The sequence below is a fragment of the Eleutherodactylus coqui genome, chromosome 7, assembly GCF_035609145.1.
Source record: "Eleutherodactylus coqui strain aEleCoq1 chromosome 7, aEleCoq1.hap1, whole genome shotgun sequence".
NCBI classification, from domain to species: domain Eukaryota; kingdom Metazoa; phylum Chordata; class Amphibia; order Anura; family Eleutherodactylidae; genus Eleutherodactylus; species Eleutherodactylus coqui.
Genome location: NC_089843.1, coordinates 92321094 through 92346594, shown reverse-complemented (window position 1 = coordinate 92346594; position 25501 = coordinate 92321094). Strand labels below are relative to the sequence as shown.

The following is a 25501-nucleotide window of genomic DNA, read 5'->3' as shown; positions in this document are numbered from 1 at the left end:
TGCCCATTGAATTCAATGGAGCCGGCAATACAGCCAGCTCCATTGAAACCAATGGGCTGCCGGACAGCGCTGGATGAATTGTCGGGAAGGGCTTAAATATATAAGCCCTTCCCTGCAATTCATCCAGAAATGTGTTAAAATAAAAAAAATATATATACTTACCTTGTCCCGGCAGACGGAGTTCAGAGCGGCCGGCCTGCAGTGGGTGTGAAGGGGGTGTGAGTCAGACCTGCCCCTGATTGGGTCAGCGCTGAGCCAATCAGAGGCAGCTCTCACTCACACCCATTCATGAATTCATAAGCCCTTTCCGACAATTCATCCCACACTCGCCCGCAGCGCATTGCTTTCAATGGAGCCGGCTGTATTGCCGGCGCCATTGAATGCAATGTGCTGGACAGCTCCGGCCCGTTTCTAATGAAACGCGGCTAGGAGCAGATTTTCAGGCAATTTTTGGGCATCGGTCACGCGATTTGCGGATGCGCATCAGTCATGCGATCCGCAAATCGCGCGAAAAAACGCCCGTGTGACTAAGGCCTTAGTGTGAAATGAGTGTTCCATCATTAACCTATATATGAACACATTCGCATATGACAAGTGACCTTGTTATTACAAGTGTGGCAACCATATGTCTCAGTACTCCAAGTAATAAAAGCAGTTACCATTTGCCTACAAATAGGGGGTTATTTATTGTTTGGGTTTCCTTATTTGTAAATTAGGCTGTGGTCTTATACAGGGGATTTTTCTATAACCTGGTGACCGGCAGCCATAGTAATCACTCTGCGGCTACAAAGACTGATGTTTTGCTCTGTTTTTAATCATTATATAATAAAGGAATTCGTTGTAAATTCTATTTTGTGAGTATGTACTGCATAATGATTATACATGCATGTTGAGGGCTTAGTCACACCGGCGCATCGGCGCCCGTGTGACTGCAGGAAGAAGACGGCCGTACTTCAGGACGGATGTCTCTCTGCAGCGCCGGAGGAAAGAACATGTGACCGGCTTCATTGCCGGTCATGTGTTCTTTTTTCGGCGCTGCAGGGAATCGTTCGTCCTGAAGTACGGCAGTCTTCTTCCTGCAGTAATGGCTCAGTCACACGGGCGCATCAGAACCGTGTACGGGCACTGATGTGCCCGTGTAACTAAGCCCTAAGTATGTATGTATGTAGTTCATATGTGTGCACAAATGTATATCGTGCGGGCACATGCTTGGGACCCTTTCTAATAAATAAAAAAAGGAACCTCTGAATTTCTCAGTTGGACCCCAAAGACCCTTCTTATAAATAATAATTGTTCTGATAAACTTCCTGTTAACTACTGATCCACTCCCAGCAGTCCTCCCATTATTTGTAACTGATATGAAAGCTCAGCTAGAAACTAGCTTGTCCAACATGGAAAGAGCATTTCATTTCCTTTTGCTGCATATGATTCAGTAACACCATCTAACAGTATGTAAAGTAATATGAAAACTGTATTACACAGTATACAAGGGGAAACAATATAAGTCTATATGTTTCATATTGCAGGCTGTTACCATGCATTCAAAGACTCAGTGACTCAGAACCTTTAGACTGGTGATCCTGGGGATGAAACTATACATCAATGGTGGTATGTATTTTGCATTTTATTTATACAAATGTCATGTATAAAATGAAAAGGTTTCTGTATAAGTTAAGATTGAAATGTGGTTACATTTTGTATTAACTTCTTAATTGACCAGTAAGACAATAGCAGAAAGCTTATTGTAAAATCGGATATTCCTAAATATTCATGTAAACATTTGTGGATTGAGATATGGAAAACCGTCACTGATAAAGCCTGATGTAGTGCTATGGGTGTGGGTATCTTTTCTACCATAGGTCTGAAACAAATGGCTTTATATAGCCCTTTTGTATTTTATACATTCTAATCTTAAAGGGGTTTATCAGGCAATATATTATTGATGACCTATCCTCAGTCCTCAGCTGGGATCCGCCGCTCGGGGCCCCGGCCAATCATCTGATAAGGGGCACCTTTTGGTTTCGCCACGATACACAGGGGATCAGAGAAGAATCTAGTACTCCAATCCTTGTGTAGTGGCTGGTGCTTGTAACTGCAGGGGCAATTCCCATTGATTTTAATGATACCCTAGCCTGCAGTTAGAAGCGCTGGCCACTCCACAAGGGTCGTAGCAGCAACTTCCATTCCGACTACTGTGTGTCATAGAACTGACAGCGGGCTCCCCAACAGCTGATCAGCGCAAACCAGATGATCTAATACTGATGACCTATGCTATTATGATAGTGATTATTTCTTTTTTTTTTTCTTGTATATTCATGGGGTGATGTTTGCTAGCATTATTGATATTGTACCGTGTGCATTTGAGATAATTTAATAGGCTGACTATAGGTTGACCAGCATTGTATTGTGATTACTGGTTATGTTTACTTGCATTTTTAGTTTTTCTTAAATTACATTTACTTGGCTTCATGGGGTCTGCATCACACATAGACCCAACCATCAACCAGAAACAATTGCTACTATGACTCATCAGACCACATCACATGTCAGTCCTAAGGGCCTAGGTAGCAACCTTACAAGCCCAGGTTAGGAGCTGTGTACAGTCTCAAAGTGTTGACACAGGCACTCTGATGAGTCTTTTTCTCCCATATCCCATGGAAGCTGAAGAACACTGCACTAAGTTGTAGGATATGTGTGGAGCTTCCTGCATTAAATGTGAATATGATTTCTTCCACTTGTCTGTTCACACGAACAATTCTTGCCAGATGCCGCTGGTCACTATCATTAAGCACCCCTTGCCAGCCAATACACTGTCAACTGTGGTTGGTAATACCTTCAATGACATTTTGCTGGTACGCACATGACACTGTGGATTGAGCAATGTTAAGTGCTCACATAACCTCTGAAATGAAATGTCACAACCATGTGGAACCCCCTATCCTTCCATGTTTGACCTCTCATAATGCATGTTGCCTTGCCATTAGCATGCTGGCCAGTGTTCAACCTCACCCACAAGATAACACCTCATGACTTATATAGGTGTGGGCATTTCCAAAACATCACCTGAGGTATTGCCACTTCATAATCAATTTACATACTGGTTTTCCATGACTTTTGGAATGTCTATTATTGCTTGTGCTATTGATTCATTAAACGTATGTTATAGGACTTGTGACTATTTAAGAACTAAAGAATGAGCCATTGCCAAGAAGAGTCACACATGCATTTTTATTTATTCTTTATAGAAATTAAGTTCAAAAACCAATATCTCATAGAATGTACTTTATGTATTGTATAGTTGTTCATTTATTTACACAATCACATTCATATGGTAATGCTATGCATATACAGTATGTATGGATCTCTGTATGGATGTGTAAGAGTAAGCAAAAACACAGACATCCATACCGCTTGCGTGACCCTTTTATCTATGGATTCCTTTTAAGTACCACTGGATACTTTTGTGCTTCAGTGCTATATTACACAATGGAGAGTTACGCTGATCCCCGTAGAGAAGACACATTGGACACATTTTGAATGTAAAGGCTGGATGACAGAGTTCAGTGATGTTATTTGTGTATTTTGTTCCTTTTCTGTATACCATACAACGGCTGGCTTCCAACATTTCTTCAACACCTTGTCTCCTGCCACTAGTCGTGAAATGCCGCAGATGTGTAGAAGTGTATCTGTGACATTTAGACTATATTCACAGCCAAGCCACACTATGAAGAGACTTATGTGAAACTTATATTTCAAATGTCTAAAAGTTCTTTCTTGGCAATTACAACGTCGTTTGTCATTACTCTTCACACATTTTCAGATTATGTAAAACAACATGTGTTGCATTTTTAAATCTAAAAAAACCCATATTTAGTGATTGTGCAGAAGGATTAAATATTGTTTCCTATGATTTGTTCATTCCATCTCAACTACAGAATAAAATGCTAGGTAAATAAGATCCAGACCCTTCAGGGTATCGGCACTACCAGACTGCAATATCTAATGGAATCAGCCAGAAGGCCAAACTTCCCTTAATAAATTCCACTCATGTATTGTCTTGTACTAGTGGTTATACCTCACTGATGGCATGCAGAGCAGCTGTATTCTGAGATTAATTAAGTATTTGAATAAGCAAAAATGTATGGAAACATTACCAATGTGATATTCACGCATACATCTATAACAGTGGTGGTCAACCCAACTTATTGTGGGCCTCAAATGTAGTCTTTGAATCCCTCAGAACCTTGCATATCACATTCATCAAGAGTAAGCCCATAAGTAGGCTCACATGTGTATGCTGTATTTGTTGCTAACTTTTTCTCCACATAATTATCTAAAAAGAGGAAAAATATTGCACAGGTACAGGTAAAAGCCTTTTGTAGATGTATTTAATGCCACAGTACCCCTGTAATAGAAGAAAAAACAGGATCTCTCTTGTTTGTTATAGTAGGACAAAGCACTCATTGTTCTGGAGTGCTAATGTCTAATGACAGCTGCTACATATGAATTTTTTCTGAGAGGGTCACACATCATCACAAGAAGACTGTATGTACTGTAGCCCTTACTTCGCCAGTCTGGTATTACCAATCTATGGCATTTCAGAAGATCATTTTACCTGGATTTGACTTTTTTATGTTCTGCGGGGTTTCTACGGTACCTTTACTATAGAAATAAGTAATAGGGCTATAGTCTGAAATACCAAATGGTGTTAAACATAATTAACAAATGACATAACTTATGACCAGAATTTAAAGACAGAATATTTGACATCACATTCTGATTTCTCATCTATGTGACTTCTGTAGAATTCATTTTTGACTGATAATTGGATTAACATGGCTCTAAGTAAGGTAAACCCATTTGAAATATTGCAAAGTCTATATGTAGTTACTACAAAGTCTTACTTCAGTTTTGATTTTGTTAAAAGCAAAGTAAGGCAAATCAATACTTAGTTGCCACTTGAAGCTTTCTTGACAGACTCCATATATAATCCAGTTGACATCTTTGAAGAGTTGGATTAACTTTTTTACTGGAGAGTTTAGCTGTGAGAGAAATTTTAATAATATTGCTAGGGATGCAGTCAGACGAGCAATTTTCTTAGCCCATGTATAGGTGCGATTTTAAATCACATCTACATAGAACCAATGCTTTCCAATGAAAGCGGTCACATGTGCAATTTTTACATGCGCTAAACAAAATCGCACCTGAAAAAGATAGAACAGATGAGTGCCAATGCACTCAGTCATTTGATTTTTTCTATACGTGATGTGCGATTTTTTTTCCCCACGCCTATACATGCGTGAAAAAAATCGCTCGTCTGACTACACCCTAATAGTGAGAAATGTAATTGGAGAAACATCAGTGAACTGGGGTCCACAGTGGGCTTATTCACTGGAAGCATTGGTCTGCTGAGAGGTTGGATTGTATGATGTGAGGGCTGCAACTGCTCAGTGGTTCATCTGGGAAATATTTGGGTGACCCATAAGCAAGATTTGTCATCCCGACGTCACCAAGCAAAGCCTGGAGATTTACAGGGAGTAGACAGGAATCACTCAACCACTCTTTTGCAAACCAACCTGTTTTGCCTAACGGTGCACTCCATTGAGTCTGATACCTGCACAGGGGTAATTGTACACAAATTATTATGCATGCCTGTAGGTATGTATGTAGTTCATTTGTGTGCATAAATGTATACAATGTGTGAGCATGCATGTACAGTATGCAGAGAGTGTGTATTTATCAATGCATGTGTCTGTATGCAGAGTGCATGCATGCACAGACAGAAAGTGTATATATGTGTGTTTGTATGTAGTGAGTGGGCTTCAATTACTCCTAGTATTGTATGTGGGATTTGAAAACACATATCATCATGTATTTCTAACCAAAGTATTACTGATGCTATTGTAACAAGGGCAGAATATGATGCTGGTTACGGAGAGGCTTTATACCATTTTAGTCGGGCAAACTATGCTTTACTGAATGTACAATAAAGAATACTGTGCTACTGAAGGAATAAAAGAATGCAGACTATCTGTAAACAGAGAGGTGATGAGTGAACACTTAGCTAACAAATCAATTCAGGTCCCCAGGTCCAGATGACTTACATCCTAGGGTACTGAAGGAAATAGCAGAGGTCATTGCTGAACCACTCTCCATAATCTTTACAAATTTCTGGATAACAGAAGTCCCAGAAGATTGCAGAACGGCAAATGTTGTGCCTTTCTTCAAAAAAGGGAAGAAGGTGGACCCAGGAAACTACAGACCTGTGAGCCTGACTTGTATACTGGGAAAGATCTTTGAACAAGTTATTAAACAGCATGTATGCAAGTACTGGAATGAGAATGGATTAATTAACCAGAGCCATGATGGGTTTGTTACAAATAAGTCTTGCCAGGCTAATTTAATTTCCTTCTATGACAGAATCACTGGCTGGTCTGATCAGAAAAATGCAGTGGATATAGTATATTTTGACTTCCACAAAGGATTTGACAAAGTATCTCATACCATCCTTGCTGAAAAAATGACCAAATATGGGATCGACAGGGCAACTGTCAGGTGGATTCAACACTAGCTGAGTGAGCATACTCAAAAAATGGTCATAAATGGCTGCACATTCAAGTGGAAGAATGTATCAAGTGGCATACCACAAGTCTCTGTCCTAGGCCCAGTATTGTTCAACATTTTTATAAATAATCTAGATGAGGGAATTGAGGGGAATCTGATCACATTTGCCAATGACAAAAAGCTGGAAGGTATAGCTAATACCAGAGAATAAACAGAGAGTAAGTATTCAAAAAGATCTAGATAAACTTGAACAGTGGGCTGCGACTAACAGAATGGTATTTCACAGGGATAAATGCAAAGTCCTACATCTGAGCAAGAAAAATGAAAAAAGCACATACAGAATGGGAGGAATTGGGCTAAGCAGCACATGTGAAAAAAGACTTGAGTATACTAATCACAGACTAAGCAAAAGTCAACAGTGTGATGCAGCAGCAAAAATGCAAACACAATTCTGGGATGTATTAAGAGAAGCATAGAGTCTAAATCACGTACAGTAATTATTCCCCTCTGCTCTTCCTTGGTCAGACTTCATCTGGAATACTGAGTCCAGTTCCAATTTAAAAAAGACATATACAGACTGGAATACGTTCAGAGAAGAGCTACCAGGATGGTTCCTATGAGGAACGGCTAAAGGATCTGAATGTGTAGCTTGAAAAAAACGGCTGAGAGGAGACTTAATAGCTGTCTACAAATATCTAAAGGGCAGAGGTATTAACCCTATTCTCATTTGCACAAAAAAAGACTAGAAGCAATGGGATGAAACTGAAGGGGAGGAGGCAGATTAGATTAGAAAAAACTTGTTGACATTGAGTTTGGTCAATGAGTGGAACAGGTTGTCACAGGAGGTGGTGAGTTCTCCCTCAACAAGAGGCTGGACAGACCTCTGTCTGGGATGATTTAGTGAATCTTGCATTGAGCAGGGGTTTGGACCCGATGACTCTGGAGGTCAATTCCAACTCTACAATTCTATGATTCTATGTATAATATGGATACAATGCAAACAGTTTACTAACATTTGATTCATACCATAACTCTGTCCATACCCTGAAAATTGAGTGACTTTAAAATTGTGCATGCAGTATTTAATTTTCACAGTCAATGAGTGATTTATCCTCGTACGTAGCTCCACAGATGCTGGTTGAAAATAGGAGTCTTCTCTGAAGTAACAGTCTTGTAGGATCTTTGGTTAACCAAATTACTAAGTCTGCTAACTAAAATATGCAGGCACTGTCCCATGAACAAATTATTAGCACAGCATCTTGAAGGAGGCTGTACAGTCATGAAGTCAAAACAACCCTGTTGGTGAAGATCCAGAGTGATAGTACTTGCTATTACACACAATCAAAACCTGAATTTCTAGATACTTGCTGTCGGTCTATCTGCCTTTATTAGTGTTTTCTCTCGGTGACAGCTTGGCATTTGCCAGTTGGTAATTGCAGCTAATGTTTCCTTGGCAAAACTGCCTCTGGCACTCGCATTTCAACAGCTGCACTCTCTCTCTTTCTCTGGTACAAGAAAATTCAGCTCTCCAGTAACACTGAGACAGCACACTCTTCTCAAGGCTCTCTGCAAAAACAGAACCCTGGAACAGCACTTGCTTTTTATACTATCAGCCACGCAACAGCAGCAAAATTAGAGTAAAACAAAACACAGTCATGTGACCTTTCTGAAGGTTCTAGCAGAAACATATATAAACTTTAGTACTAGTATACATAGATAAACAGTATATGCATGTGTATTTAATCCCTCACACTACTATATTAAGACTGTAAGAAAATATCACTGCCAGTGACCTTGTTTACCTATATACTAATACAAAGATATACAAGGACAGGTACAAACACCACTCCCCAGCAGACGGCAGATTGCTATATTGAGGAGAGTTGCACAAGTGCAGGATACTGATGAACAACCCATGCCTACCGCATAATGAAAAGGAGTGGCTGCTTAATATTATACTAGCAAAATAATTAGGCATACGAAGTGAACCATACTGGACCGGCACCAAAGGCTCCCCCAGCATCTAAAGCCAGACTACGTGCTGTAAAATACAACTGTCTCTGACACTCTACTGATTATACTATATATCAAGCATTAAGACAATACAGAATATACAAAGTCTGCAGTTTATTAGGAATATTCTTCCTACTATGGGTTACACAAAAATGCATCTCAGGCCCACATGCTGCACACAGGCTACATATTGTGTGTGTCTATTCTAGTGTATACTGCTTGTACATTTTAGTTAATTACTTAAACGAGATGTAATATTTGAGGCATACATTTGTAGTGGCCTGAAAAAGGCACTACATAGCGCTGTTTAGTTATGGGGACCAGTAATATAATAACCGGCCCTAGGGGTTAATCTGAGTCAGTTTACACAAGGGATGCTGGTAACCTAGCAACCAGTTAGGACGTTTTTATCCAGCTGCACAAGATAGAAAAAATGCATAGAGACTCAGATGAGATAGGTAGCCTAGCAACCCGATAGGCTGTGATTGGCTGCAGACAAACTGGTCAAGTGACAAAGGGGATACATAGCCGGACAACGGTCGCAGGAAGAGAAACAAGAGAAAAATCTGAGAAACCGTGAGTTAGGGTGAATACTCACTTGCGTTTTTCTTGCATGTTTTTTTCACGCGATATCACTGTGTTTTTTTCACGCGATTGTCAATGGGACTTTCTAATGTTAAAAACGCACAAAAATTGCAAAGCACCAACTTGCGATGCGTTTTTAACATTAGAAAGTCCCATCGACAATCGCGTGAAAAAAACACAGTGATATCGCGTGAAAAAAATGCGCAAGAAAAACGCAAAAAAACACAAGTGTGCAGGAGCCCTTAACTGAGAAGGAGAGCCAGATTTGACAGTGAGGGTGACTACCCACTACATTTTTTTTTCCCCTGCGAAATTCGCAGCATTTCTTTTTCTGCAGGGGTCTATGGGACTTGTAATGTTCAAATCGCGATTTTGCGCTATCGCAATTTTAACATTACAAGTCCCATAGACCCCTGCAGAAAAAGAAATGCTGCGAATTTCGCAGGGGAAAAAAAACTGTAGTGGGTAGTCACCCTGAACCTGCGCTGCCAGCGGAGGATGCAGAAGACAAGCGGGACACCCTGCTTGTCTTCTGCATCCTCTGCTCCCAGCGCTCGGCTGTATAACAGCTGGGCGCTCGGAGCAGGGAACAGCTGTATGCAGAAGACAAGTGGGACGGCCCGCTTGTCTTCTGCATCTTCCACTGGCAGTGCAAGGTGATCACTCATCTTGAGCTCATCTTGCGCTGTAAATGACACAATGATGATCGCTCAAAAGTCGCTTGAGCGACATCTTTTGAGCGATTATTGTTGTGTCTAAATGGGCCTTTAGATACAGGTGTCTAGATTGTTGCAATTTGTGTATCATTTATTATGCACAGAATGTGATGAAGAAAACTGCTGTATTTAATAATATTGTGTTTACAACAAGTTAAGCAAAATATCTGACTCCATGTATTCCACACCTCACTACTCATGGTTACAAATTGTGCCCAAGGACACTGGTGTCCGAACAATCCAAAAAAAAAGAAATCACAATTAATTGCCAGTCACAAATTATAATAATAAAATTAGCGCTCACCATAGCCCTTTGTAGCGTCACAACACATTTATTATATTAATTTAGAGGTAAAGCGTATTTCTTCCTAAAGTAAAAATTATATATATGAAAAAAGCCATATAAATTATTACCCAGCTTCCTCAGAAACAAATACCTGTATAAAGTAATAAAACACAACTACATATATTTTAACAAGAGGACTCTATTAGTTATACTTTAAGATTTGGTTTTCTTAGGTGAAAATTCTTTTAACGGGACGCCACTTGTGTATTAATTAAGGAAAGGAGAGAAAAGAGGTGAGCAGATGACATAAGACGTAAGAACGAAAATGAAAAAAAACTCCAATAAGCAGTAAATTCTCTACCTGATTTTCTTTAAACATTGGTTTTTAGATATTTTTCCTGACTCTGGCAGCCTCATCTTTTAAATGATGGTGCTGGTTGAGTGAACTTGCAGTTCCAGATGAATGTTTATTGTCAGCCGAAGCAGAATTCACCAGTCTTAACCATGTAGCTCTTTTCAGGTTGATACTTTATCTTGAGGGAATTCCTGTACTCATACTGTACAATGCGCCTGACTGTTGTCCAAGGAGGTCTCTGGAGTGTCTGAATTATCAAGGTTTTTTTTATTTTATTATTACTGAATCTAACTTGATATTGAACATTTTTCCTAATAACTTTCTGTCATATGCTAGTAACATTCACAAAGCTCTGGAAACTAGTCATTCAATCACTGCTTTTATGGTCACTCTTCTCTAAGATCTTATTTCTGAGCAGCGGTCATATTCATAAAGCGGGAAAGATTTACAGATTTATTATTTAGCTTTTGTTAGAAATGACATTTTAAAGCTGTGAAATGGCAAAACCCAATGCTGTCGACTCATCTTTTTCTATTTCTAGAACTGAAAGGATATTGTCATGTGTGCCCTTAGAAATCTACTTCTTTTCCAGAAGGGTTAGCAGTTATAAAGACAATCTTTCTCATGGTGATACGTATGTTTTATTGGGATTTGCCAAGTCATTGAACTGTGCTTTTTTTTTCATATTAATTTGTTGGTGTGTCTTGAATGGTTATACATGTAGAAAAAGGCTAATAAAGTACATTCATTAATTATATCAAAAGAGATAACTAGAGATGAGCGAACACGTTCGGCCCCGCCCCTTTTTCGCCCGAACACCGAACTTTGCGAACACTTCAGTGTTCGGGCGAAAAAGTTCGGGGGCCGCCGTGGCAGCGCGGGGGGGTGCGGCGGGGAGTGGGGGGGAGAGGGAGAGAGAGAGGGCTCCCCCCTGTTCCCCGCTACTGCCGCCCGCGCCGCCGCGCATCTCCCCGCCCCCCGGCGGCACCCGGACCTTTACGCGCGAACACTGCAGTGTTCGGCAAAGCCGGTGTCCGGGTGCGGATGTGTCCGTAACGGACATGTTCGCTCATCTCTAGAGATAACTAATAATTTTTTTTAATAAGAATCTTTTTTTTTTATTTCCTGTTGCTTATATAGTGCCAACATTTTCCACAATGATGTTCAGAGATTGTCAATATTCATATTCGTCCCTGTCCCAAAAGGGGCTCACAGTCTAATTTTCCTACCTCAGGTACTAGGACCAATTTCATAAGAAACTAGATAAGCTGTTAGTATATTTTTAGCATGCAGGAGAAAACTAGAACACCCAAAGGAAAGTCACAAATACAAAGCAAGTCACTCAGTGGTTGCTTTTGCCCAAATTTAACCCCAGAATCTGCAAACCTTGCCAAACCATTTGGCTACTGTGCAAGTTCATTAAGCAATTCTTTTTCTCGACTGATTCTTATTGGGCTTCACCGAGTTGTACTATCTTTGGAGAACCACTTCCCTGTGCAGTAACATTACAAACTGTCATATACTTACCTCTTGCTGATCCTGTTGTGTCCCGCGACCATGCTCGGTTTCCTGCTTCGGGCTCTGTTGACAGCAGCAGATCTGCTCAGTTTATGGGACATTACAGTGACTGCAGCCAATAACAGAGCTCAGTGATCGATTACTGATGCCAATACAGTTGAATGCCATGCTCGCCTAAGTATCTGGGGCACAAGGCTAAAGATCTGATGCTTGTGCTCTGCATCCCTGATACTGGTGATGCTCATAACTTAGGCTTTGTTCACATCCCTGGTTGCTTCTGTTCATAAATTGAATCTCTGACTCAGTTCCAGATGTGTAATATGATGGATGTCACAAACTCCTAACGGATCCCATTGACTTATAATGGGGTTCTATTGGGTTGTCTGCCATTTGCAATGTAGACTCCTAATTGAGACTCCATTGAAATGTTGAACAGAGTCTAACATTGTTATTGATTAGATTATTTTGGAAACAATATGGAAAAGAATAACTATTCTAAAAGTATAGTGTACACAAACTACAATAAGGTGATTATTAGAGATGAGCGAACGTACTCGGTAAGGGCGATTTCGCAGTCGAGCACCGCGATTTTCGAGTACTTCACTACTCGGGTGAAAAGTACTCGGGTGCTCTGTGGGGCGGGGGGTTGCAGAGTTGAGTGGGGGGTAGCAGCGGGGAACAGGGGGGAGCCCTCTCTCTCTCCCTCTCCCCCCACTCCCCACTGCAACCCCCCGCTCACCCACAGCGCACCCGAGTACTTTTCACCCGAGTAGTGAAGTACTTAAAAATCGTGGTGCTCGATTGCGAAATCGCCCTTACCGAGTACGTTCGCTCATCTCTAGTGATTATATAACGAATTATATAATCTGCAACATTGGTAGTTGGAGAGGCAGGGAGAACTTGTCCATAAAAATAGTTACATTTCTTATGGAATTCAGATCACTTAATGCTTCCTTTTAATTGTCCTACAGTGGAAGACGTGCTGGAACTTTAGATGCAGCTAAATATTCACATACTGTCTAACTGTGTAAGAAATGTTAAACAAAGGAAGAAGGCCTTAGGCCGCCTGCACACGAGCGTTCCGGATTCCGCTAGCGGATTTTCACGCGTGTATGGTACCTAAATGTGCTTGCGGATAGGTGCGGATGCGTGACAAAATCACGCGCGGATATACGCGGATGTGTTGCGGAAAAAAACGCGCAGAAAAACCAGCAGCCACCCCTTATTGTAAACCCAACCCCTAGAGAACTGCCCATTCCTTGGAAAACAGCTTAAAAACCAACACCCAGACTCTGTTTTGTCCCTCTTGCTTGTGCGAGCACCGTTAAATTATTCTGGCAACATGCTTTCACCCGGTGAGCTGATGTCTTTGTGGGCATGGTTGATCCATGTAACTTTTTTCAGGCGCTTCTCCAGCGTGACTTTATTTCAGTCACTGCAAAAAAAATTCACAAGAGGAATTCATTACTACAGATTTTTCATTCTTACATCCTGCATTGGCAAGAAATACTACCTATCTCCCTCTACAAATTTGCCTGTGAAGCTCTGTGCTGTGTGTTGGGACGCCTCCTACCATGCCTACTTCCTGTAGTCATAGCAACCAGTGACTCACTCTACTTAGATCGCGGCAGGGAAGGGGTTAACAGCGGGGGGCGCATCTCCGATGCCCCCCTGCTGTTGCAGCGGGACGCCGGCTGTGACTGACAGCCGGCTCCCGCTGCGGGATAGCGCGGGATCATATGTGATCCCGCGCTATCTCCAGGACGTAAGTTTACGTCCTGTTGCGGGAAGTACCAGGCTGCCAGGACGTAAACTTACGCCCTGCAGCGGGAAGGGGTTAATCCTATTTTTGTTTTTGCGCGTGCATTCTGCATGCAAATAAAAAAGGAAAACAGCATGCTCTATTCTTTGCCCTATAGTAGTCTATACCTGCGTAATTGAACAATTTTGTTGGAAAAAGAACACATCTGGAACTAATTAGCCTAAATAGCCTTTTAAATCATGGCATGGGTGTGATGCTGTGGGAAATGTCTCCAACAGCGCAAAAAGTACAGTAAGATGTGCAAAAACCCGCGCAAAGCATGACTTTCTCAGTGCAAATACATTGTGCTAACATGTGCGTTTTTGTGCATATGCCAATGTGAAGCCGGCTTTATGTTCTTGCTGCAGGCCTAGCCAATTTTTGAACACATAGATGTCCTGGATAACACCTTTAAAGAGGTTTTGTAATTAAAAAAGAAAACTTCTATACTTACCTATTCCTCCCCCGTCAGTCTACTTACCAAATCTTCACCTCCCTCATCTTTTCCTGTCTCCTGCAGTCCAGGGGGGTCTCTTTACCTTCAGCTGCCTGATTCTTCTCCTTCCTGTGAGGTTACGTACATTGCTGGCAGTCTTCTTCCTGCCAGCCAATGTACATTACGTCACAGTTCACAGGCCAGCAGGAGGAGTGCCGATCTTCTTCAGAGATTGCTCATGTGAGCTGCCTCTGAAATAGATTAGAATTTCTTCCTAGGCAGTAAATACGATGACACAGGGACCTGATATTTACTGACCCAGCCGGAAGGAAAGTGAGGAATGCAGCCTTCATAACAAGCCAGGCCGGCATGTGGTGAGGTGACCCTGGGCAATGCAGAAGCTCAGCCAGGAGAAGTTCTGGTAAGAAGACTGTGGGGGTGGGGATGGGGGTGGAGAAATAGAAGAGTATAGATTTTTTTTTTATGACAAAATCCCTTTAAGGACTTATACACATGGCCATGATTTCAGCTCATTTTTCGGGCATGAAAATCTTGCCTGAGAAACGAAACCATTGATTTTAATGGTTTTGTTTTGACTAGCATGTTTCTCGCATTATATTACTATGCATGAGAAAAGCTATGTGCGAGAAAAGGTAGGGTAGGACCTAATTTTCTTCTTTTTCTTTTTACCGTGCGCAATAGTGCAGAATTTAAAAGATGAAAAAACACCTTTTCACTGGATCATGCACAAAGACACTGCGTAGCGGTGAGCGTATTTGCATATGCGCCAGTGTGTTTAACCCCTGTCATTTTCTGACCATTTATACAGCGGAGATATGATAGATTTATTATTACATTTGGAGAACTACATTACGAACACAGCACTGCAGCATAGACATATACACACAGCTCTGGCAAAAGTACACTAGACACACACAGCTCTGCAGGACACACATTTTATACAACCACAACTGTGCAAAACATACACAGCTCTGCTACATGCACACTATACACACAGCAATCTGCAGCGCACAGCTAATAGACACAGCATTACTGCATACATACACACACCTTATACATTGGTTCTATGAATGATGACTACCTCCTGAGGCCTTAGTCACACGGGCGTTTTTTTTCCCCGCGATTTGCGGATCGCATGACGGATGCGCATCCGCAAATCGCGTGACCGGAGCCGAAAAATCGTCCGAAAAAACTGCTCCTAGCCGCGTTTCATTAGAAACGGGCCGGAGCTGTCCAGCGCATTGAATTCAATGGAGCCGGCTCCATTGAAAGCAATGGGCTGCGGGCGATCTCACGATGAATTTTCGGGAAGGGCTTAAAAATATAAGCCCTTCCCGTAAAAATTAATCCAGAAATGTGTAAAAATAAAAAAAATATATATACTCACCTGGTCTCGGCAGACGGAGTTCAGCCGCGGCCGCCGGCAGTTCTCCTGAACTGCTCTGAGTAGTATTTAAAATCCCCGCCTGCTGAATGAGCTGCCTCTGATTGGTCACAGGCTCACCAATCAGAGGCAGCTCTCACTCACACCCATTCATGAAGGGGTAAGTGAGTGCTGCCTCTGATTGACTCAGCGCAGGGACCAATCAGGGGCAGCTCTCAGCTGTCATTCATGAATTCATGAATGGGTGTGAGTGAGAGCTGCCTCTGATTGGTCAGGCTGTGACCAATCAGAGGCAGCTCATTCAGCAGGCGGGGATTTTAAAGCCCCGGCTGCTGAATACTACTCAGAGCAGTTCAGGAGAACTGCCGGCCGCCGCGGCTGAACTCCGTCTGCCGGGACAAGGTGAGTATATTTTTTTGTTTGTTTTTACACATTTCTGGATGAATTTCTGGGAAGGGCTTATATATTTAAGCCCTTCCCAAAAATTCATTGTGCGATCGCCGGCAGCCCATTGCTTTCAATGGAGACGGCTGTATTGACGGCTCCATTGAATTCAATGGGCAAACATCATTCTTCTCTGCCACAGCTGTTACAGCTGTGGCAGAGAAGAATGATTTGTCTTCTATATGTTCTCAATGGGGTCGGCGCTGCTGCCGCCGGCCCCATTGAGCGCATATAGAGAAGAGAACAGGAATCGCAGATCGCAGATAGGTACGAACTGCGATTTCTGTTCTATAATTTATCGGACGAGCGCATAAAAAGCGCTCATGTGTCCGATACCATTGCAAAGCAATGGTTATATAAAATCGCCGGGCGCAAATCACGCGAAAAAACGCCCGTCTGACTGAGCCCTTACAGTACTTCACTATACATTCCCACATAATGGAAATGGTGCAGATTTTCTGCAGCACAAAAAACACGCCAATTCAGCATCAAAAACAACATCAGAATACAGACAGCAGATTTTGATGCAAATTCACAACAGACTTCACCCTTTCTATTGAAGCATGAAATGAGCGGGGCCAAAATCTGCTCCAAAACCTGTACCAATAGTGCGGATTTTGATGCATTTTTTGATACAGGAATGATGCAAATTTTGATGTGGATTTTCTACTGTGAAAAATCAGCACTATTTCCGCTGTGTTGTGTGAACGTACTTTCAAAGTTAGTCTTCTTACTGCATATCACAATAGTCTTATTCCCCAGCAAGACTGGTTACATGATGGTGACATCATTAAAAGTTCCTTCAGCTTATTTTAAAACCTTTCATGTTTTCTATTGCTGGTCTGTGCTCCATGGCTGCTGTATAGTTTTCTACATTTACCACTGAAGCATCTGCTAAGTATTTAATTTTCTCTTAGAGTTGGGGAGAGAAGTGTGCAGCCGTGATATGTATGGCTGCATCGTTCTCTCAATGATCCAATAGATCGTTAGTAGAGATGAGCGAGCACCCAAATGCTCGGGTCCCAGTTATTAGAGTCGAGCTTTTCGGAAAATTCGAGAGCTCTACTCGAGTAATGAACCCCAATGACTACAATGGGAGACTCGAGCATTTTTGAATGTGGTACGTTGGGTCCCGAGCTTTTTTTTCATTTTTCTTGGTTGGTTCTCTCTCTCTCTCTCTCTGCCTGCCAAAAAATTTGCCATTGACACGCGCGCTGCGCCGCGGCAAGGAGGGGCCAAAACAGGCACGTCACAGCGGGGAGGAGCCAAAAACTGGGGTGTGGTCGAACACGGCATGATGCTCGTTCGAATAACGAGCACCATCGAGTATGCTAATGCTCGAATGAGCATCAAGCTCGGCAGAGTACGTTCGCTCAACTCTAATCGTTAGGGAGGCTGTCAGGGGGGTCTGGTAATGCTTGACCCCCTGTCACTAGAATATAAGACACAGGAACTTTTTAGAATGTTTTTTAATTGCTAAAAGGTATGTCTTATAATACAAAAAATACAGTAATTATTTGCTTTCTTCACCTTATAGATGATATTAAATATCATATAGTACTATTAAAGTTAAGATAATAAAGTATCATAAATAACATACAAAACGTCTGACAGTTAAAAAAAAAGTACAGCGGAATTGTGCGGGGCTTTTTTAAATCTACACAGAGATTACCAGAAGCGATAGAAAATATGGTATTTAATACACGCAGTAGCTTTTACCATGCTGAAATTGCAAACTGTTGTCCACTATGACTCATATCAAGGAAATTATAATGGATGAAATCCACAAAAGGTTGACATTAAAATTGCAAAAGAATTAGATACAGTCATTTAGACATGTAACTGTGTTCTCTTTTTCATTAGACATTGATGTTCAAGGATAATTCCTACCATTATCACTAAAAGGAAAACATTACATCAGTTGCTAGGAAATGGCCATTTGTTTCTGAAATGAGGAATTGTTGTGTATGATTTTAGTCAGTGACCTTAGCTTTACAATCTAACTGTGAGTAGTGTTTTCTAGATCATTATACCGTGTAAGTACTGTGCTTACATAAAAGCATCTCAATAGCATGAGATTCCTTGTGTCAGGTTTCACCAACCCTCGCTTTAAATGCTTGACTGACCTATCTCAAAATAAGTTTTCTTTTCAATTGATTAAAATTAGAATCCATATTATCTTACAATGTATTTTCTTAAAAAGACTGTCCCACTTCTAGATGTTATGTTGCAGGAAGCAGGTGGCTCCATACATTGTGCAATGGCTTGGGTTGGTACTGCAGGCTGAGTCCTATTGAAGTGAATGTGATTTTGTCTGCAGTACCAAGCCCAGCTAATGCACAATGTACAGATGTGAGAGCACTAACACATGATGCATTAGTGAGCTACTAAGATAATGAGTCATGACGCACTATGCTAACTGCTTAAAGGCACTGTATGGTCTACACTGCTGATGTAGCGCGCCATTCTTTAAGCATGGCACTGCTACATCTGTATGGAGCTCACTGCTTCCGGCAGGAAAACAGCTATAAGTTTGATAACCAATTTAAAGGGCTGCCAGAATTAGAAAAGGGGTCTGATTTATTTTTTTTAAAATCTGTGTCACTCTTTTCCATGGGCTGTTGTCTAGTCTTACAGCTCTTCCCTATTCAAGTAGACATGAATGGCAATTACATGATAGTGTGTTGCTCTTGCTAGATCAATATTTTAGAACAATAGGTTCAAATAGTTGAACTTGTGTCTTTTTAAATGTTACCATGTTACTATGTCAACATATAGGTGTTATATAATATACAAGGTTAGGGTTCAGTCCCACAGGCGCATGAGCGCCCGTGTTACTGCAGGTAGCAGACATCCGTACCTGAAAACGGACGTCGCTCTGCAGCGCCGGAGGAAAGAACATGTGACCGGCTTCATTGCCGGTCATGTGTTCTTTCATCAGCGCTGCAGAGAGACGTCCGTCTTCAGTTACAGCCGTCTTCTTTCTGCAGTAACGGCTCAGTCACACGGGCACATCGCGCCGGTGTACGGGTGCCAACGCACTCGTGTGACTGAGCCCTCAAAGGGGTATTCTGGTATTAATAAGTTATCATCTTTCCACTGGAAATAGGTGATAACTGCTAGATCAGTGAGGGTTCAACCACTGGGATTAGTAAAGGTTCAACTACCAGAATTCTCACCAATCGTCAGACCATGGGTCCTATGTTTCCTATTTGAAAGGAGCAGCTCCAAAGCATTTGCACAGGAGTGATAAGTCATTGGAATGACTGTAGCGTGCCTATGTGTCCAACAGTCATCCCATGTAAAACCACCCTTAGGCATCTTGCTGGGTCATCATCTCCTGGGCAAGATGGATGGCATGCAAAGTAATTCACTTCAATACAACAGGTTTTCTTTTCAGTCTAGCCTCAGCCAGCTTTATTGCTAGCCATCGCAGCAAAACACTCATCGGCAACACAATGCATTATTAGCAGACGCATTAAAAATAAATCCTCATCCATCTAGCTGCACGCTAACAAATTTACAATGTCCCTCATTGACAGGTGCACCAGAGATTTAATGTCTAGGAGGTTCCGTAGATTGTGTCAAGTATTGCATGCAATGAAATGTATCAGGCTAGTTTTGGTGTGCAAGAAAAAAGAGATACGAACAATTCAATCATTACATTTCGGGCATTACCTATAATTTGACACCGAACCTCAATGTAATGTGTCAGGCTCTTATCGTGATTTGGCCCATAACCATACTTGCAAACTTTTGAAAAGGGACATTGTGGGGATAATATTGAGAATATGAAAAAAATCTATTTTTTTCCCTTATGCTTCACTCATTTATATAGATCAACCAATGGCATTTGAATCAGAAATAGTACATAAGACCCCGTTGAGTACTTTCCAAAATAAATACATAACACCCACTAGACCATCTAAACAAATGCAGATCACACACAGTGGCATCTGTCACTGTAAATAATAATACGAGATGACATTGTATATGATAATAAGGAACAATGCTGTATTTACTAATATGGGACAACACCCTATGTAATAGAAATAATAATAATAGTTGACATTGTATATAATAATATCACAATTTACATTATCAGACCTGATGTACATGGATGACCTGAAACTCTATGCTTCCACATGAGCACAACATTTTCCAATGACATACACATGGAGTTTGGCCTAGACACTTGTAAAAAAGGAAAGCTAAAGATGGAAGACTTTACGCTTTCAAATGGAGGCATTATTGAATTCATTGAAGATGGTGAGATCTAGATGTATTTAGGATTCCAGGAGGCCAAATTTACAGAACACACACAAATAAAACAAGGATAATCTGAAGCGTACAACAACAGATGCATCTCCACTGTAAGAACACACCTGAATGCCAAACACCCAATCAAAGCTATAAATACATATGCCATCCCAGTGCTCACTTATTCCTTTGGAGTTATTCACTGGACACACACAGAACAAGAACAACTCCAATGAAAAACATGAACACTAGCAAAACATAAGCAACACCAAAGTCTGCAATAAAGAGGATAATTCTTCCTTGTAAAGAAGAGGATGGGGCCTTGTTAACATGATAACCTTACATAATAAATACAGACACTGTGAGAGTTCTTTTACATAGCTTTACATTACAGCTACATAAAGTAGTAACTAGCAGAGAGAAGCAACTCACCACTAAATTTCTTGTTGTTGTTGTTGACCGTTTAGTCGTTCACGACCCTCGGCGACCCTAAAGATGAGCTCCCTCCATGTTTATCGGTTTTGCACTACTTCTTACAGTTGTGTGATATCCATGCCAGTATCAGCTCTGACAGTATCAGCCATCATGTTCTTTGGTGGCCAGGTCTTCTTTTGCTACTGATCTGTCCAAGCATTATAGATTTTTCTAGTGGCTCTGCTTGCATTACATGGCCAAAATCCATGAGTCTGAGCCCAGTCATCTTGCCCTCCAGTGATATATCAGGTCTTATACGGCTCAGGACTTCTCTGTTTATTACTCTTGCCGTCCACTAAATTTACACTCCTGTAATCTAGACATTGCACAAGACATGAAAGACGGCAACACCATTAAACAATGATGGGCCAAGAAGGATCTCCATGATAGGCATGTCTTTGACCTCCGTTGGGATCATGTTGCCAACACAATTCCAAACTGCTGGCTGGCTCAGGGTAACCTCATATTTCATACTACAAATATACTGCACAGGCAAACCTGGAAAACAACATGCACAAATGGCTGTAGGGAGGTACAACAGAGCCATAATGACAGACAAAACAATCCTCCACAACAGAAAAGAACATCACACTCATTGACAAACATAACAAAACCACATCCATCATAAACATATCCATTCCAAACATTCACAACATTCACAATACATACACTAAGAAAATTAATAGATACACTGAGCTTGCACAGCAGTTGAGATGCCTACGGAGAACGGATAGCCTACTTATTGTGTCTGTCAGTATTCTGTCTACTACTGGGGTTGTACGGCATACACTACACAAAAGTCTAGAAACTTTATGTCTAAACACAAACATAATTATGTTACTGCAGAAAGCAGCTGTACTAAATACATGTCACATTGTCAGGACGCTTCTATTTAAATTTTAAGTTAAAATTTTTGCATTGCTTTGGTTGCTCTGCCTTGACCGTTGTCCAACTTGGTACTGGTATTAACCGAGTTAAACATTTAACGCATAATAATAATGGGCAATGGTAGAAGATGCACTAAATAACTGTGTCGCTACTGAGTACTCCCTTCCTCCTGGCACAAAAAAAGAGCAGCAGCAGAAGATGGTGCAGGCTGCTTAAGGAGATGAGCAAGACGCAAGACAGCCACAGCACTTGTTTCCTGTCCAGCACTGCTGCCACCTGAGGGATCCAAATGCATAAAAAAATTCTAAAAACTGTCTTTTGATTGTTCCCCCATGGGTGCACCCCTGAACATTGCATTCTAGGTCTCATGAATAAGAAAACAAAACTGAAAAGAACTGCAAAAGTAAAACACTATTAAACCTGCAAAGCAATAGTAAGAATGAATTGAAGTTCTATTTACAAATATTTATTAGTTTGTTTCTAATTTTCTATCACAATATCCTTTTAATTCTTACGGGCGAATTTCCATATCACGTGGCGGAAATCCACGGCGTTGCCCCGCAGCTATTAGGTTCAATAGAACCTAATAGCGTAATGCTCACGGTGCGGAATTCCACCATGGAATTTCGCCCCGTGAATTCTTCCGTACTCACCCGCGGCATGTTCTATTTGCCGCGGGCGTACGCGCGGACGGCTTCCATTGCACTCACTGGAAGCCGTCCGTCATCCTATCTTCCGCATGAAAACGCTTCCCCGCCTACCGCCGGCCGCGTCATATGACGTGGTGAAGCGTGTCATGTGATGCTGCTGGCGTGTCACATGACACTGCCAGCGTGTCATGCGCTCTACTGTGCATGCGTGCCGGAGTGTCATGTGGGACGTCGAGCGGCGGATCTGGAGGTAAGTATTGGGTCTCTGGGGGGGGGGCGTTGTGACGGGCTCCGCTGTGGTATTCCGCTTGCGGAGCCCATCACGGCCGTGGGCATTAGGCCTAAATGTAATTGAAGTTTCCAATATTTCTATATTTCCATATTCGATGTTGAAATACTTTACATATACTGTATTTTTTACAAAGTACCCATTAACAGAACTCAAAGTCTTTGCCAAAACTACAGTGTATAGGCATAATTGATCATCAGAGTAATTAGGCCATGCAATAAAAAACTGCTTATTGTAGTCATAAGGATTATCAGGTTTAATGGTATGATAATATATATGTATATTTAGAATCATAACACATGTATTATCATATGCAAAGGTTTTAAACATCCCTGTGCCGATCAGTCATGGCAATTATTACATTTCCCAACAGAGGATTTACCATGGTGTTACTTTTTACACATAGTGAATGTATAATTTATACAAATAGTTCTAAAAATACAATTACACCACATAGATACATGAGAGATAATACCTCTGACAGAAAAGCAAACCTCAAGAGTGTCTTTAACAGTCCCAGATCTATGTTCAGCTACTATTTAACAGATCTTCCCAGAATTAGAAAACCTTAAATTCAAATGAGCGTATTATGCAGCTCAGAGCTTGCTTTGGGGCAGTACTATAGGATTGTATAGGAATGTATACCTATATGCCAAAGTATATGACTTATTAAGCCCTGCTCACTAAGGATTTATGCTATAGATTATACAAATATTAAAAAAATATGGTATGAGCAAATGTATAGCATCCTTTGGTTTCTCCAGGCTTTTTTGACATACTTTTTTTTAGATAGGAAACAAGTCAAGGTTGTTTTTTCACAAGAATAATCATGTTGTATTTAGTTGCACTTTAAAAATTAATAATGTTGATATTTATCATTTTTGGAGGCTTGGCAAAGCAAGATTGCTATGCAAAACGGCTGTCGCCAGTTTAGACTTTGCTCCAGCTCGCTGTTTCTATATGCTTATCATTGTGGAATAAAGTTTTTGTAAAAGAATCCAGTAAGTGCCACGTATTGAACTCTATTTGTTGGAGTGTTCCATTGCCCTTTTGGATTTGTTACTGAACACCACTGAATACTTGAGACAGGCCAGCCGGGTCTACCAAACGTACCCGTAGAAGTCTATGGGGCTGCGTAAATGCATGCACAATGCGCTATAGGCTGCACAATTCCGTGAGAAGGAGAATACAGATGGAACTAATTAGGCTTAATAGCCATTTAAATCAGGACATGTTTGTCTGCCATGTGCAAATGAGCATGCCCTGAGAGTGCAGTAAAATGCACCTATACACACGCAATAAAGCCTCGTTCATAGTGCAAATACGTCTGAAGGAGCCCTTAATCAGCAAAGCGACATTTATAAAAGCCATTTTACATCAAATGATTGTTCAGGTTCTTGCAGGAATCTGAACGATAAACGTTCAGTGTAAATGTTGCCAGCGACTGAATGCCGAATGAAAAATAGTTCTTTGTTCAGTTTCAGGAGGCATAAAAAACAAACGATGATCGACCTGTATAAACAGTGTGATGCAGCAGCAAAAAAGGCAAACACAATTCTGAGATGTATTAAGAGAAGCACAGAGTCTAGATCAGGTGGGGTAATTATCCCCCTCTACTCTACCTGAGGGCTCATTCACACAGGCGTGAAGATTTTTGGCCGGCCGAGTCACGGCCATAGCACGGTCGAAAATCATGTGAACGGGCGTTAAAACTTTAGTTGCCTGCACCTGGCAGAGGCGGATTTCTGAGTACCTGTCATTCTTCTTCTTTTCTGTACTGTAGGTGGTCACAGCGAGCCACTATAAGACATGTGCAGTACAGATTTTTTTTAAAAATCTCCTGCTTTTCCTGCGTAATCCGCAATCCATCTGCAATGTCAATTGCGGATGGTCCGCGGGTCAGATGGCTTCCATATCCTCAATAGAAGCCGTCCGTGCGGACGCTGCAGGAAAATGGTGCATGCTGCGATTTTTCCTCCGCGAGTGGAAATCGCAATTGGTTTCCACTCGTGTGGAGGAAGAACCACTTTTTCCCTAGAATGCTATGGGCAGTATTTGCTGCAGAACCCAGAGGTGGACGCCCACTCTGGATTCCGCAGCAAAAATCAGCCCGTTTGCAGCCAGCCTTAGACAGACTTTATCTGGAATATAGTGTCCAGGTATGGACACCCCAATTTAAAAAAGTCAAAGTGGAGCAAGTTCAGAGAAGAGTTACCAAGATGGTGAGCGGTCTGCAAATCATTTTCTATGAGGAACGGTTAAAGGATCTGGGAATGTTTAGCTTGCAAAAAAGAAGGCTGAGAGGAGACTTAATAGCTGTCTACAAATATCTGAAGGGCTGTCACAGTGCAGAGGGATCAGCCCTATTCTCATCTGCACAAGGAAAGGCTAGAAGCAATGGGATGAAACTGAAAGGGAGAAGACACAAATTTTATTTGAGATATTAGAAAAAACTTTCTGACAGTGAGGGTGATCAATGAGTGGAACAGGTTACCACGGGAGGTGGTGAGTTCTTCTTCAACTGAAGTGTTCAAACAGAGGCTGGACAGACATCTGTCTGGGATGATTTAGTGAATCCTGCACTGAGCAGGGTGTCGGACCCGATGACCCTGGAGGTCCCTTCCAACTCTACCATTCTTGAGAAAGGCATGCTATCTACGCCGAAACGCGTTGCTGTTAACCCTTTACCACCTGTATGCTGTTAACCCTTCACTGCCTATAAGTGGAATAAAGAGAAGATTTACTTCAACACGCTGCTAAAGTTCTTCTTCCATCTCTTTGGGTTGCAAGGGAGGAGATCTGCCCAACTTCAAGTTA

At 41.5% G+C, this 25501-nt stretch overlaps 1 protein-coding gene across 1 annotated transcript in view; it reads left to right on the top strand.

Moving 5' to 3' along the window:
• Window positions 1–1561: 1561 nt before the first annotated feature.
• SGCZ (sarcoglycan zeta) overlaps window positions 1562–25501 on the top strand; it is a 648899-nt gene continuing 624959 nt past the window's right edge. Inside the window, exon 1 of the mRNA XM_066574655.1 lies at window positions 1562–1608. The gene's annotated coding sequence lies outside the window, so the exon portion shown is untranslated. The remainder of the gene's footprint in view (window positions 1609–25501) is intronic.